General features: G+C 41.4%; 1 protein-coding gene across 2 annotated transcripts in view; it reads left to right on the top strand.

Annotated features, from left to right (window-relative positions):
• The first annotated feature begins 4,316 nt into the window (after positions 1–4,316).
• The window catches only part of ptn (pleiotrophin), a 30,726-nt gene continuing 18,610 nt past the window's right edge, over positions 4,317–16,432 (top strand). The window contains exon 1 of one of the 2 annotated variants that reach the window (XM_026326877.1): positions 4,317–4,439. The gene's annotated coding sequence lies outside the window, so the exon portion shown is untranslated. The remainder of the gene's footprint in view (positions 4,440–16,432) is intronic. The other variant, XM_026326878.1, reaches the window with a different exon arrangement.

The following is a 16,432-nucleotide window of genomic DNA, read 5'->3' as shown; positions in this document are numbered from 1 at the left end:
AAGATTTATAATGTCAAATCACTTTGTAGTTGGTCAACTTCTCAGGACCTGGCAAATCTGTTGAAATGACCTGATTTTAGCTTTAAAATGTGTTTGCTGTAGATGCTGATATGACCAGACTCTCTACTTGAACTTTTTAAACTTTTTCCCTCTGAAACTTTCTACATGTACCTTCTGCTCATAGTCCTTTGTGGTTTATTGGAGTTTTGCTATGTAACTTTTGCAACTGTTGGTTGTATATTGCAGGTTTTTCTGTATTACAACTAAGATGTACCCATGTTATTTCAAAGTATTAGTTCTGCCCTATACTCTATATTGGTTTCTCTACACTTGTATATCTGTTAATGTTATTTCTGTATATTCAGTATGTGCAGCACCTTTATTGCATCTATCATGGAAGGAGGCCTCTCTTTTGCTTTTCCCTGGATGTCTCACGCTCTTTTTGTTTTGTTTGTGCAGTGTTTTCTTATCAGAATCCAGGGTGTATGGATGGAGCTCTTTAGGACAACCTTCTAATTAGGGTTACTATTAATATGTTTAGGTTTATTAGGTGTTCCCTAGACAGATGGTTACTCTATTTAGCTAAATACAGACTGAAATGGTGGTCATGGCCCCACAGATGTTCAGTGTGTGTGTGTGTGTGTGTGTGTGTGTGTGTGTGTGTCGTCCTGTGTGTCTGGTATGACTTGTGGCCCAGCAGGGTGCGTCCAGTGACTCACTCAAGACATTTTGTTCCTGCATTTTATCCTCACCCACTAGCTCTGTATGATGAACCGTAACAGTGAAGAAAGAAAAAGAACCTGACCCTGACTGAAATATGTTATGTGTTTTGTATGATTATCTTATATCCAAACAGATTTGAGAGGATGTTCTGAGACACAGCTTTTCTCTCTTTTCTTTGCATCCATAAATTCACTCTCCTTTTCCTTCTGGGCATGTTTCACAAATTGAGTACTTGCTTTAAAAAAAGGAGTTTAGAGAAACTGCCATTTCTTTGTGCTCTCATCTGTGCGGAGAACGATGGGATGGAGGGGCAAAGGCGATGGAGCTGTGGTTTAAAAAAAAAAAAAAGAAAACCGTCAGGAAGAAACGCTGTGGCTGAGTTTGACAGGCTGATTTCATTTGGTTTCATCAGACTCTTACCGCAGACGGGCCGAGTCACTGCTGCCTTCTCATTGGGCTGCCGGTGGACATACAGTATACTAAGTGAACAGGGTTAGTGGAGCTTAGCAGTGCCTTCATCCTCAGCTCTGTTCAGGCTCACAATGACAGCAGCCAGTTTAAACCGAGGAGAAATAACAAGGGCTCTGTTGGATATGAAGATTTTATTTCACTCCAGACCTCTTACATTTTTCTAGACTGTATTTTGGAGCTCCTTTTGTGCTTGTGTGACATAGAAAATCACCTCTTAGAACAAACCATCGAAGGTCTTTTTCTGTGTTTTTTTTTTTTTTTCTTCATTTGTCATATCTCGTTTTTATCACATGAGGGAAATGATATCACTGCAGAAGCTCCTTGTGGATGACACTAAAGCATCACAGTTAAGGGAGGGCTGGGAGGGAGAGGGGGTGCAAATGGATGAAATGTATTATTAATGAGTTCAATATGAGACGGCAGCAGTGGAATAGTATATCGTTGTCAGTGGGGGGTATGAGTCAGACTAATTACTGGCCATCAGTGGGGCTGATGCTAAAATCCCCAACAGTGCAACATGATGATAAACGTGGAAATGTAGTGATGGTTTGGTCTGTACCACAACAATTCAAGGGTTGTGCAGCATTACTGAGCAATATAAGGTAATATGTGCAAGTGCAGGGTAATAATTAAAAAAAAAACAATCCCAGTTTTGCAGTGATTAGTGGTGAGAAAAATGGAGACTGGGAAGACTTTCATTTCATAAGCTCTAACAACATATTGCTTTTTGAAGCCATTTGGCCACTTGTGCACTGAAGTAAATCCTAAAAGTTCTCAGCTTTGTTCATCTGCTTGTTCTTCTCCAGTGATCAATGTTTGCAGTTTCTGCCTTAATTTAGACTTTAGATGAGGACATATCTTTTGAGAACAGATGAACCAAACAGCCTGAAGGCTCTTTACTAAATAATCAGTTTTCAATTTTTTTTTTTTTTTTTTTACTGTTGGCCTATTGCTCACCAATTTTGACATTTTTTCAACTAAGCACCTCTTTCAGACTTTGAAAATGAGCTTTCAGTTGCTAAGCTAAAGGTATTCAAGGCGCAGGACTCATTCTCCTTTTTAAACGTCAAGTCTGAATAACAGTGATCGAGCGGTGGCCTCTTCAAAGTTACAACACCAGACCTCACCCCTCTTATCCATTTTCATATCAGTCATGGTGTGATAGTGAAAGTGAGATTTTTTACACTTGAGTCAGAAAAATATATTAGTATTGACTTGGACAGACCTGATATAAAACCAGGAAAGTCTCCAGATTTGACATTATAAAGTCAGAGAACTGTTAAAATACAGACAGGCCTTGTGCAAACCTTGAATACTTAACAGGTCTAAACACTGAGAGAACCGACAATATGCAATGCAGTGTCATTTTAGAGGCAGTTTTCCAGACACTCAAAAGACTTGTTTGATTATTGAGGCGTGTGACTCGACATAGTTAAAAAAGTCTTAATTGAAACTTGACTTAAAAACATGCAGAACAAAATTGGTCATTGATGACTAATACTCATTTGTGTCCCACTCTTTTGAATTAACAATGCTGAACGTCTATTGTATTGTCTAAAGGTGCTAAAATGGAGCTTTCACCTGTAAATGACCATTAAAAGTTTGAAAGGTGCATTATAATCACATTGTGAATGACTGTGAATAGCACCTTACAAAAGATCCTGCCACTAAAATGGGTTATTTAATAATCAGGAGCCAAAGAGCTGATTTTTTTTTTGGCACTATGAGTTGTGATCTGTGCCAGGCACTCAATCAATAACCCAAGCCAAAAAGACAGCCATGGTAGGTGAAATATAAGGCCTTTGCTCTGTGTGTGGACTAGAGCGAGTTTACAGATGCAGTCTGACATCATTATTGTACACAGGGCTTTGTGGACAGAACTAATGGTACACTTTATCGATTGTGTGTGCTGTGGATCTGTCAATCCAGGCGTGTCCAGCATGCGGCAGAGAGCCAGGGCTGCTCTGTAGGGTCATCTCCAGCCATCTGGTGGTCCAAACACCCAGAGATAATCCACAATTTATTACCACACTGCCTCTAAAAGGATAGCCCGACACGAATGAGAGCTAAAATAGGTCTAGCCACAAACAATAGATGAAGAGGAATGGGAAGAAAGAGTCAACTGGCACATGGACGGAAGTGTACAAACAAGTGCTGGATTTCATTTGTACACTCCTTGTTGACTTTTTCCAGTGATAAATGAGCCATTACTCAGACCTATAATGGAGTAGGACTGTGAGATTTAGTTTCGGACTGAAATGATGCCAATTAATCCATTAATCAAAGTAAAAAATCAGTGTTGGGCAAGTTATTTGAAATTCAGTATAAATTACTGATTGAAAAAGAAATGACAAGCCAGTAAAAGTGACTATAGTTAGGTTACTTGTTCCAGTAATGTAGTAAAAAGGCACAGTGAGCAGGAAGGCAGCAGGGTTCAGAGGTGGAAACTGTTGCTCTTAGCTATTCAGGAACTAACTTGAAATCAAGCTAAAATGTGCAAATTTTAGTAATTTCATTTATGCAGGTGGTTAAACTGCATAATGGAAAAACATCTGTTTTTCAAGGTAGACCTGAGGAGAAAAAACATTTAGTTAGGCACAAAATCAGCCTAAAAAATCCAAGAAGTGGTGAAATAGAGACAACCATTCATTCAGTCGATGTAATAAAATGTCATTTACATGACATGTTGTGCCAATATAAAGAATTTGAAAACAAAACCTATTTGTCATTGCTTGTTGCAGCTGGACTCCTCCTGAATATCTGCCTGTGTTTGGATCAGTGTCTCTCACTGTCTCAATTCTCTTCTGTCTATATGTTTCTGTCTTTTCTCTCTCTCAGCTCTTTCTCCTGGTCCCGGGGGAAGTCCCAGGCACTTTGGCTCTTAACAGCTCTCTCTCTTGCACTTTCTCTCATACTCTCATCCTCCCTCTCACATCTACTCTCTGGTGTCTCAGTGAGTGCCAGGCAGGGCGTCCCTGGAGTGACCTTGGGGGTAATGAGCTCCTGATCACGAGTCAGGAAGCCCAACATTCAACACCCACCCCACCACCCTCCCCTCAACCCATGCAACACACAAAAAAAAAAAAAAAAAAAAAAAAAAAAAAAACACGGCTATCGTATGCTCAGCCCTCAAAGAGAAATAGTATTGGAGAGGCAGGGCAGCAGGGCAGAAGTGCAGATGAAAAGAGCATAGAGACACTACTTTTTCAAGCTCTGAAATACAACTACCAGACCTCCAAAATAAAGTAAGTAGATTTTTTTTTTTTTTTTTCTGGGTGCACACTTACTGTGGCATGGTTTTTGTGGGGTAAGTGTTATGTGATACTAAGGTGGTTACTTCAGTAATTAGGAAAGCTCAAAGTTTTAGAGTTGAACTGCATTCTGTGCAGAAAGTAGTACAGATGGTACAGCATGAGAGCCACTTATCTGTGTGTTTCTGTGTGTGTGTTTGGTGTGGGTGGTATTTATGGGATTTACAGAACTGCCCGTATCAACCCCCGTTCAGACCCTGTGTTCATGTTGCTTCTAAAACTCACCATAAGAAAACTTTGGGTAAAGAAACTTAGCTAAAGTTTCTTTTGTGACCAAAACATTATTCTGCAGTCATGCATTTTTTTTCTTGATATTTTGCCTTTTGGTGAAATATGAAACAGTAAAACTAAAACGCTTCTGTAGACATGGTCCTAATCGCTTCTTTGTTGCTCTTCCCATTTTAAGCAGATTTTCCCCTGAGGCTGTTGATAGTAGATAATAAACATATGAAAACATAAAAGACTATTAAGCTTAAAATTCTGAGAATTAGAACCGCAGATGGAAGTGTGGCTTGTAGACATATTGAGTAAACAATTGGAAAGTCCCAATAATCCAGCAGCTATGGGCTATGGACTGGTGTTAAATCATTAACAGGGCCCCTTCTTCAGTGATTAGACTTCAAACATCCATATGTTTTGTTCATTATTGCTCTCAGCCAAATACACGCAAGCCCGATTAAGTACGTCCGTGCATGTGTACCGGTTGAAGTGGGTCACTTTTTCCCAGGATGTCGTAATTTGGGTCAGGCCTGACTGGAATTACAAACCCCGAGCAGCTGTATTGTATCAGCGCTATGAGGTCTTGCAGACCTTCTGCTTGCGTTGCCATGGCTTTCTACAGCCTTGGTATAGCAACCCAAGTCAGACCAAAGAGTGTTCCTCTCTGTCTCATGGGCATTCCTGTTGAGGACAAAAGCTTTCTCGGGCTCATTCTTGCTCGAAATGAGATGTCCGCTTCATTTCATTAGAATCAACACATGGTGTGGTCTTAATGAAAGAGTTGGGGGAGATTAAACATGAGGTGGAGATGAGCTTGAGAAACCAGCTTTGGTCCGTAGGAAGTCAGAGCACAATGTGGATTAAGCTGGATGACAGCCAGCAGGGCCAAACTCATAAAACTGCTTCATTTCTAAATAGGTCCTGGCATTTTTCTTCCAGGATGGCCACTTGGAGGCCTTTAAGAGACATTTTACACATTCTGCCCTTTTCTTTTGTTAAATGCTTGCTCCACAGACTCACTTCACCACGTGATCTTGCCTATATGTCAAGACTTAAGCACAAAGCCGGTTCATTTCCTTCTGTGTCTTCACAAATGCTTTGACGAGACTGTTCTCCATGGAGGAGTTGGAGCAATAAGGCATAGAATTGCGCTGTTAGGGCCCTGAGAAGTCCGCTCCAGGGGGAGGGAAGCTCAGTGAATGGAGCCAATTCTCATCTATAGGGCACAAGTAAGTGAGAGAACAGAGAGAGACAGAGAGAGTGAGTGTGTAGGTGGATGAGGACACACACAAAGATCCTCACATTGAGTGGCTGGTTTATTCTTGTGTGGTATGCACTGACCCCTCACAGAATGAGCCTTGATGGGGTCCAGAGGGCCTCCACATAAAGGGAGGACAGGATAAAGAGGAATAGAAGAAAAGAGGAGGGGAAGGTAGCCTGGGAGAGATCCCATCATAACACACCAATAGCAGGAGAGTGGAGCTGTAAGACCTGAAGATGTGACCGATCAAAGATGTTTTGGGTGTTTTTCAGCTTGTGTCTCATTGTTATCATTTTGGCTGGCATTGTTGTTGGTAGTAACTTAAATGGGAACATGGTAGAAGAGCTGAAAGTAGACAGACACAAGAGACTCAAGTTGGACTCACAATAGACGGATTTAAAAAAATGATCTGAATCAAAGTAGAGTCCGAGTTAGGTAGAATTTAGGTTTCTAATGTGTGAAGCTCCAGAAACAATGGATCCTACACTTCCCGTAATACAATTCAAGTGTATTTTATTAAATCCTTCCTGCCTGGTAAGTTTGTGTAATGCAGGCTTTTTGTTTTAAATGTGTCCATTAAATCTCCAGACTGACTGAAAATCCTCAGGATCATTTTATCATGTTGAAGTGTTCCCTCCGGTACCGCACAAACTCTTATCCCTGTCTTAGTTTTTCTTTCCAGTGACAAGTAAACCAAACTGGAGGTACAAAATCTCTGAGTGCCTTCAATTGTGCTCTGCCACAGTTCTCCTGTGCAATGAGAGGTTATTACAGTCATTTATGGTGCCCCAGTTTTACCTCTGAGTAAAACAGTTTACAGGAGCTGCTAAATGATTTGATTCCTTTTTAGATTTTTGAGTGTTATTAATGCCTCTTGTTGATGAGTTCAAACACATAAGTCAGGCTTTGTGTACATGCACAAGTGGTGATCAGAAATCAAGCTTCCACCATAACTCCTCCATTGGAATAACACGCTGTGGCGTGCATCTCCCCCGCCCTGCTGTTGGCATGGTCTGAAGTTTGATCCTCAGAGAGGTACTGATAACCCGAGGCTTTCCACTGCAATCAGTCACCTCATTAGTTTCCTACTCAGTCAAACAGCCGCCCACACACACGCTTGCAAACATGCAGTCACACACAAGCTGTCCCCAGGTCTGCTGGTAGGTGACTGAAAGAAAATATGGCAAAGGTCAAAGGGCTGGAATAATCCTGTCGGTGGATTAATTCATAATTGTTAAAATAGTTGTTTGTTGCAGCCCTACTGTAAACACAACATTGACAAATCATCACCCTATAGAGTTAATATGCTCAGTGTCTGTTTTGTTTACCTGAAGTCTATTCATTTCCATTTAGCTCTACCTGAAACAACAACCTGACAACTCCAGAGAGAAATATACAGCAGTGTAGTTGCTAAATTCTGCACCATGTCACTAAGTTTGTCTTCCTGCTGTTTGGTTTGAAGTGTGCAGTGGATTTTTAGAGATTCTTTTTATCTGCCGCTGCTGATGAGCTGGATGAGAACGACGAGGCTGTAAAAGCAAAACACTGAGCTTCAAGAGGATAAAAAGTTCTGTAGAGCCGAGAGAAACTGTAGAGGTGGATGATAAATCTCTATTGTTGCCACAAACAACCCCTTTCACATTAGACATTATTTGGCTCATTTCTAGCATCAAGTATTGAACCTTTTTGAATGTGCAGAATATGTAAATAACAAATAGATGCAGTTTTGGAGGATTGCCTTTCCACCACTCGGTGTACAGGACAGGAGCTTACACAGAGGTGCAGCACTTGTGTATCTTTAGCAAATGTCGTACAGGGAACAGAGGTCTGTAGGGTGCACCCCCACCCCTAGTTTGTGTATGTGTAGAGACCTCAGAGTGTGAAGCACAGAGGAGTGGGTAGTGTTTGGATTCTACTAATGAACTGAGGGATGAGCTCTCATGCACCATATCACCAGAGGAAGAGAGAAAATGATAGAAACCCAGAGAGGAGAGTTGGATGAACAATGTTACCTGAGTAGTATTGACTCTAAAAAGAAAAGTAAGTGCATATTGAAAACATATGGATATTAGTTTTATACGACGGAGTGGTAGTTACTTAAGAAAGCACATTTTTCTTAATAATGACCATCTGGTCATTCTTCTGTGAATCCTTCTGATGATGAGAACAGGTGGAGCAGAAATTAAAGTACACTAAACTATTGACTTGGAAAACTTTCTCCCCAATGCAGAACCTTTGCTAAATGGCTCAGAGGTAAACCCTGAGAGGACTATTAAATAACGCAGAGCCAATATGCTGCCAAAACTCTACCTAAACGCTGTAATCTATTGGCTCAATCAATGCAATCTCATTTTATTTAGAGCCACTCTTTGGCTGCTTCGTAGCCTGGAGAGAATTCGACCCGGCCAGTAGAGTTATTAGTGATATTATAATCATTTTTACAGAGACATTGATGCCTGTGAGGCATAAACAATGTGTAGCATATAAGAGAACGAGAGCAAGTATCCAGAGATGCATGGCAGCAGGTCACTTCCACTCCCAAAGGTGCAGGGACTTGTTGTGATGTGGCCACTGATGTTGCATGGAAAGTTAAATTGATTGTGAGCTTCACTGTGGAGCACCATCTGCCACTTAGTGTCTCTATTCCAATTGAATTGCTAATAGTGCGCTGAGATGACCAACTTTTCTGATGACGAATGGTGCACAGATTATCATCATATTCAGTTGTGTTTTACGTGCATGAGTTCCAGTTTCTTAAATATTAGTCTCTTGAAATTCTGCTTGTTTTAATCTTCCATTTCCCTCTTGTGGTTCTTCTGTTAGGCCAAACAGTGGTTACCAGGCTGCTCAAAGGGCCAAATCTTCAATACTTAATACCAAAATAATTTAAAACAGTTTACACAGCGTCCTTATGCTAAAGGGGGTGTCTAATCCTTGGTTAAATCTCAGCAGGTTTTAATCTGGCCCAGTGGAGAGTCTCTGCAGCTCTGGGATGTCGTCCCATTCCTCCCTCAAGGCACCACATTCTGGAGAATGTATGATTTGGAAAGTTAAACACCTATGATGGATGGGGAGCGGATTAGATAGGCCCACTCTGTATTTGCAAGCACCGAGGATGGTTTTATGTCCACCCACCAATAAATGATTAGAGACCAGGTGGGGGTGTGTTCAATAAAGCCCCAAGGGAGAAAATGTTCTGGCAGGCACTTGTTACTTGCCCTAAATACCCAGAAATGCGTGCATGTCAGAGCTGTCCCTTAAGTTATAAATGAATTATGCATTTTGAATTTCTGACTTGAGACCTGCATGTTTCCTCCACATTGAAGCAAAAGGAAAGGAGGAGTGAGAGAAGCAAGTGGAGTGGGAAGGAATCTGGAGAAAGGCGAGAGAGAATCATTAGTCATATCCATTAGTATTCCATCCACAGCTTGTGCTGTGAGACAGCCGGTCTGTCCAAACAAACAACCATCAGAGGGGGGATGCCTCATTATAACTTCCCCCCTTTTTTCTCCCCTGGAGTTCACATTCCATCTGACCATAAACACCAGGGCAGGGCTGTGGCCTTGCCCTCTGTCTCCGCTGGAGTTTAGAGATGTTAGCAGGGCTAGTAAAGCAACATTTCACATGCTGTTCAGTACATGATGAGGACAGTACAGTACAAGGAGGTGCACCGAGAGGTGGGGAAACAAGAACACAATGTGAATTCATATTGCTTGGTCCTCTGAGCGTTTTGGATTTACGCCCTCTACAACCCGATGCGTTGTTTGGTTGAAGAGGTGTCCTGCCGCCCTTGAGACGTCTTGTCATCTCGCACCGTGCACCTTCCCAGCGCTCCCAGGAGGAGACGGTCGCACTCAGCCACCACACAAACCTAAACTATGAATGTAAAAAGGTTTTGACAGAATCTTTGGAAGAAGCCAGGTTTCCATTAAAGTTTTGCCCATGATTTAAGTGAATATCTCTCTAGGCAAGTGCTAATGTAACGGGATGCTATTCATGAGGACATGACGGGATTATATGATTAATTAGCTCTGACACATTAGGGCTTTTCACTGCTGCTTCGCACCTAAGATGGCATTTATTTATTTAATGAATGAATTTGTCTGTATGATCCACATGTACCCTCTGCTGTTTTATCAGTCTTTTTAGTGCACTTACTACTTACTTATGCATCAATTGAAAAAGACCCTGTAAAACAGGCAGATGGACATGTATTAGGACATGTCCTCTGCACTCTCACTAAAAGGGTAGAGCAGTGTTGTACTGTTTTAGAACATAGAAGCTGCACTTCTGTAAAATTGAGCTAAACTTTTCACTTACGTACCCGAGTGACCTTTAAACAGAATCGTCTGTGAATACGGAGAAAATCAGAGAGCTGCCTTAATTTAAATGACCAGTTCCTCCTACACTGCAGTCCTTTAGGCTTCTGTCTCTCACTTGTGGCTTGGAGAGGCTGTTGGCTGACCGACCAGAAGAACAAGTCAGTGCCAGGTCGTGATCTCTCATCAGCTTTTCATCCACCAACAATGGTAACTGAGCTCAGTCTAACAGCACCGCTACTGGGAATCTCAGTGCTTCTCTCCTCTGTATCAGTCTGGGTGCCCTGAACACTGCAATGCCTTTAACCCTTTAATAACATGACATTTAATATCCTTTTCACCTTTGTGAATGTAGAACGGAAATACCTTTTTTTATTTTTTGTGATTTTTTTTTTTTTTTTTTTTTTTTTTTGATTTGTCAAAACTGCTGGCTCTGATTCTGCATTTCTGCTTGGTAGAACCCTTTACTGTCCTTTTGTCGCATTTGGGCATTTGGGAACTTGTGAAACTTCACCGACTGTTGTAATCTTCAGTGGCAAGTTGAAAGGTCACGTTTTAAACTCTGGGCTGTGACTGTGGGCAAGTCCCCCCCCCCCCGTACACATTCCCTCCTCCAACCCCCTCCACCCTCCGCCCTTTAACCTTACATCCACCCCACAGCTGAGCTCGGCCACTTTCACAGAAGGGCTATTGGCATTTGTGCAGCAGCTCTGAGTTGTGTTTTCATTTAGAATGGGAATGATTGCATCTGTCCACGCAGCAAAATAAGTTCCCTTATTTATTTGCAAATTCACACATATAGCATCACCACATTTATAGTTTGGTAAATAAAACCAGAACAAATAGCGTTTTGTGCAGACGAATGTAGACAATGACAGCAGTGGGCGCACACAAAATCTGGTGAGTTGTGTTCCTGATGGATGGAAATGGCTTCCTGCAGAGTCAGGGCGACGGTGACGCTGGATGGATCTGTGTGGTGGAATTCAGCAAACACTGCATTGTGTGAATAACAAGACTAGATGAGTTTGTTTGGAAAATGGGGCTGGTTTTAGTTTTGTATTCCTTATTATTATCAGACAGTGGCTACCAGTACAGTGACAATAGACGTTTCAACTGTCTTTAGTGTGTGTGGCTTATTGGAAAATTGAATAGATTATTATGTTGTTTTGTACCATCATGGCAGCAGATGACATAGTAAATCAACTGGTCTTAATGTATCTCAAATCCATGGTTGCTTTTAGAGGTATTCTGTTATTCTGCACTTGTTTTAGCAGCATAACAAATAAGTGAAAAGAGATTCCAAATAATTCACTGAAACTGCTGTTGCTGAAGAATCTGGCGAACTTCAGTGACGTTCATCCGCCCGAAGCATCAATGGCACAAACACGCTGCAGCCGGTGTTATTGTGGAATAAATTAGGCGGTGTGGATGCTGTGTATTGAATTCCCATCAGCCTCTCCAGCTGACGTCATGGTACCTCAGGCGACTGCTCCAGCTCTCTCTCACACACACACACACACACACACGCACATACACACTGTTGTGTTACATCCTGGGACTTGCCATTTATATGCCCAATACTTTTTTTTTACTCATCACATCAGATATAAAAAGTTATTTACCTGTTTATTAAGTTTGGTGTTGAGGCAAGATTTCTGAGCACTCTTTGAGAAAACATGTGCTCAATGAACTTTCCATCAGCTGTTATCAGATGCTTTAAATCTGATTGGTTTGCTGATTTGGTACCAAGACAGTGAGTGGTCTAACGATTGTTAGTCCCTGATCAGCGGTTCTCTTTAAAGAACGAGGCCACACTTTATGAAAAATTGTTTGTTTCTAGACTCTATAGGTTATAAATTGGACTTTATCTCTGTCCAGGAAACTTAGCAATGGAAGACAGTGCTAGATGAAGGCAATGTGACATGTTAGTCTTCCAATTCCATCTCCTCGAGCCAAATGGCCTCAAAGACAATGCAATAAAAGTGAAGGATTTGTTTCGGCCAGAAGTCACGTCCTTGACAGATCAGAGATGTCCAATCTTCCTCTGTCCACCATTCTCGGCAAATAACTTTCCCTGTTTTCTTGGTGGCTGGAAATAAGACTGTCACTGGATCTCGGAATATAGTGTGTTGCAAGCTATGTTTGATTCATTGAGGTTTGCGAGGAGCCTGGCGGAGTAGAAACTGAGTGACACTATCATTGCAAAGTGGAGTAAACAAGTTTAAAAAAGCAGCCTTTCCTTGTCGCAGGTTTTCTGCAACGTTTTCCTCCCATTTTGCATGTGGAAGGCAAACAGGTTATTATTTTCTAAGCACTAAAACAGCAAAGCAGCATGTTGAATGTGCAAACCATTAGGACACTGTCATGACCTCAGCGTGAGGCTCAGCCCGTGCTGTTAATTATGTCACGTTTGTCTGCTGCTTATTGGTAACGATTTAAAGAAACTGGAAATTAAAAAGATGATTTTCACTTAATGTTTTTATTTCAGGTAAACTAATAGACTTCCTAACATTTTCAGATAGTGTGTACTTTAAGAAGTTCAACAAAACATTGATTGTTTTATGTTTGAGGAAAAAGAGCAAGTGAATTAAACGCTTCATGTCTCATATTTAAACCTCTCCATTTTGACACCACATTTTCTCAGAGACAGAAGGAGAGTTTGACATGTTTGAGAGGTTCTTGCAGTCGGCTGGTATTTCATGCCTGGTTCACTGAATGAATTTTGATGGGCTGCTGTGGTCCAGGCGTCTTTAACAGTCCCGACAAGCCTTTGTTCTTTCCCTGTTTTCGTGTCTGATCTGCAACAGCCCACAGGGGAAGCTCTGTCGGCTGGGCTCTCCGAAAGCCTTTCTGTTTGATCAACTTCTAACATATTTGAACAATTTAGGCAGGGATGAGTGCAGGTAATTCAGAGCCTGCCAAAAGAGTGTTTCGGGGAGATGAGAAGACACGCAGGTTTACGTGGAGTAGTGGAAAACCCCGGCTTTTTCATTTCTGTGCTCTTGCACACTCCATCAACATGGAAGATATTTTTAAATGAATCCCTAATGTGGCTGACATCTTCCATCTACAAAAACATTTGAAATGATCCTATCTCTCCCCAAAATCCTCTCTATTCTTTCTCTGCTTCCCTTCCTTCAGGTAATAACTTATTTCACCCAGTAGAGGCCAGTGTGGAGTTGATGAGGTCTTTTGCCCAAAATGACAAGTGCATTATAAAAAAGCTTCTGAGCACCTTCATATGGAGATCACAGTGTAGAGGGGGCCCATGGATATCATTTAGTTCAGTCTGAGCAGAAGAATCACTATGAAGAAATCAATGGGACACTGGGCAGCAACAAAGACACACATAGTGTTTGAGGTAAATGGTAAATCTCCATTATTGTTTGAAGCAAGCAGAGGAGAAAACCTGTTCATTATTGCCATAAAAGGCAACATTTATGGTGGGTGTCATTAAATACAGTTACTACAGCAGCGTGCAGATGAGAGGTCAGGGCCGTTATGGATAGATCATGAGAGCCCTCTACTGACAGTTAAATCAAAAGAAACCAATATCACCATCCAAACAAAGTCTCCTGGTTCCAATTTCTGCTGCACATTAAGAAGAAAAATAGACTTTATTGAATAAGTGTGATTATTTTGCATGGTTGAGTCATCAGATATTAGCTGCTTTTTATTTTTTCTCTTCATGTGGAGGATCTAAGTGGTGCTGGGAAATTCTAATCACTAAAATCTTATTTCAAACACCCACCTACTGCTGTAAAAGAGATGAAGCATCAATTCAGTGATCTGAAAGGGGGTTGTGGAAGACATTAGGTAAGAGCTGTGAATATTGTTATTATTGTAATATTGTTAAAGGCCTTTAGACGTGACCAGTGATCTTTACTATGCAAAAAGAGTGAATCAGTCTCACACATGGCTTTACAAGTCACTTTTGCTCAGCTTTCATTCAGACTAAAATATGCAACGGTTCTGGAATTTGTTGAAATGCATCGAAACAAGAATAAAATCAACTTCTCTCTTTCAATTATTGTAGAATTCAATTCAGACAATCAGATTGACTAATTGCTTTTCATTATTTCTGCACAATGTTATATCCCAAGCTGTTTCATTTATATATAATAAAAACAAACTGTAATTTTTGTGAGTAGACAAAAATTCATTGGGCATGTTCCTGATTCAACCACTGGTTTTGCAAATAATGTTTGGAAGGACAAAAGTTTCAGACAGGCTGCTGTGGGTATCTGAGGAGAACAAACTGCGGGGAGGAACAAATCCCCATCCAAAGCAGCAGTGAAATGCTGCAGCTAAAACCCCAGTCTCTCTGTGGTTTGTCCACCTGGGAGCAGCATGTGAGCGAACATTAATCAAGCAAAGTTTTCAAACTAGAGATGGGAATCGAACAGAGGGTTTGGATGTGCGCACACTAATTAACAGTGATTCCACACCTGCCTCCAGCGTGCTGGGCACATGTGGTGCAAATTGAAGGGTCACCGGCTGGTGTCCTTGGGAGAAAATAGTTGAAAATGACCAGTGCCTCCTACAAATCGTACAGGTTAGTGATTAAAAGGCCTGAGCTTGGTTGCAGTCATCCCTGAAATTGGATGGATATCGAGGTAATGCTGTAACTCAAAGGGCTGTGGAGTCCGACTCTTATTGTTATTTTAAAATCAATAGCCTTTTTTTAGCCGTCACTTGTGGGGGGGGCGTGACTGGTCGAGGGTGTGTGACGTGTGACTCGTAGATGTTGAACTGTAATAATTTCTCTCTGCTGCTGCTGCTGTGTGATCTGAGGTGAGCCTCAGCCTGGAGGGAAATTTACTACTGTTTGCCTTTGTGAGCCTTTCGTAATCTGCAGTCAAGCTTTGTTCCACTGCTATACAGGCTACAAGGGAACCAACAGGGCTGTGGTGCTTCAGCAAAACAAAGAAACCCTACTGTATTTTTCAACATCAGAGGCCATATAGACCTTCAGCCTTAATACCTATTTCACACGGGTATAAAGAACCACACATAAAGGCTCCTCTGATTCACAGTGTGTGGGCTCAGGAGAGCACCAGTTTCAATAAGACAGATAAACATATATAGCATAAACATACTGTATATATTCTCCAGTATCGTTGCTGGCACTGACACTAATACTGTAAACACAACATTACATCTCCTCAAAAACGGTGGGAAGAGCTGTCACAACTGTCCACCGCGATTTGTTTTGCTAAAGTGAATAAACATGATCTGCCCACACTTTCTCAGTTATTGTCTTGCCTCCGATGTCAGACAGTCAGAACTTCATCTCGTGCACGTCTCACTGACAGCACGGTTTAGCATGCCTTGCAAGCTAATGTTGCCACCACTGTCGCCACCGCTTCCCTGAATCTGTGAGATGAGATCTGCAGGCAGAGAAGGCGGGAGAGGAGCACTGATGAATCATTTGACAGTTTCAATCACATCTTCTCTCTTAACTTTGACACAGCACAGTGTAAGACTTATCCTCCTTCTGCTTCGTTTTATTCACATGCAGCCTTGTTTTCTACAAACCTGATGCAAACCTTTTGGATTGGTCTGTCTGACAGATTCTAGCTTCTACTGTGCAGGAATGTGGTTTGGATAAAAATACCCTTCAAATGACGTGGGCTGTGATATGCTCTGACTGCAGCGAGCAGCACATATGGTATCCTACAAGTACAGCTCTTTGGCACCTGTACATTTCCAACCATTGCCCTTGAAGCTGCGTTGTACACTTAAGTGGAAAGTGGTGTCTGGCTTTAATTGACATAGATAGTGGTTTTCACGCTCTACAACATGTTTTCCTTGGCTGCTGACATTAAACTAACAAAACCTTCTAATTTTTCAGCAACTGTTTATCTGTATGAAGTAAAAATGTTGAACTACCTTTATGTTATTTAATCTCTTTTGATACTTTAAAGTTTGACTTCTTTTTTGGCTTATGTGCTGTGTATGTTTCTAGTTTGTCTGCTAATCCACTTTCTGCTGCTTATTTTGAGTTGAGTCATAGTGGCAGTGGGTTCAGGAAGGTAATCCTGCGAGATATTTCCAATTTCTTACCTGTGCTGAGTCAATCAGATATACCATTAAACATTTTTACTGCTGGCTGTGTAGGCAGAGTT

Source organism: Mastacembelus armatus, chromosome 23 (assembly GCF_900324485.2).
Source record: "Mastacembelus armatus chromosome 23, fMasArm1.2, whole genome shotgun sequence".
Taxonomy (NCBI): Eukaryota; Metazoa; Chordata; class Actinopteri; order Synbranchiformes; family Mastacembelidae; genus Mastacembelus; species Mastacembelus armatus.
This window is presented reverse-complemented; position numbering and strand designations above follow the sequence as displayed.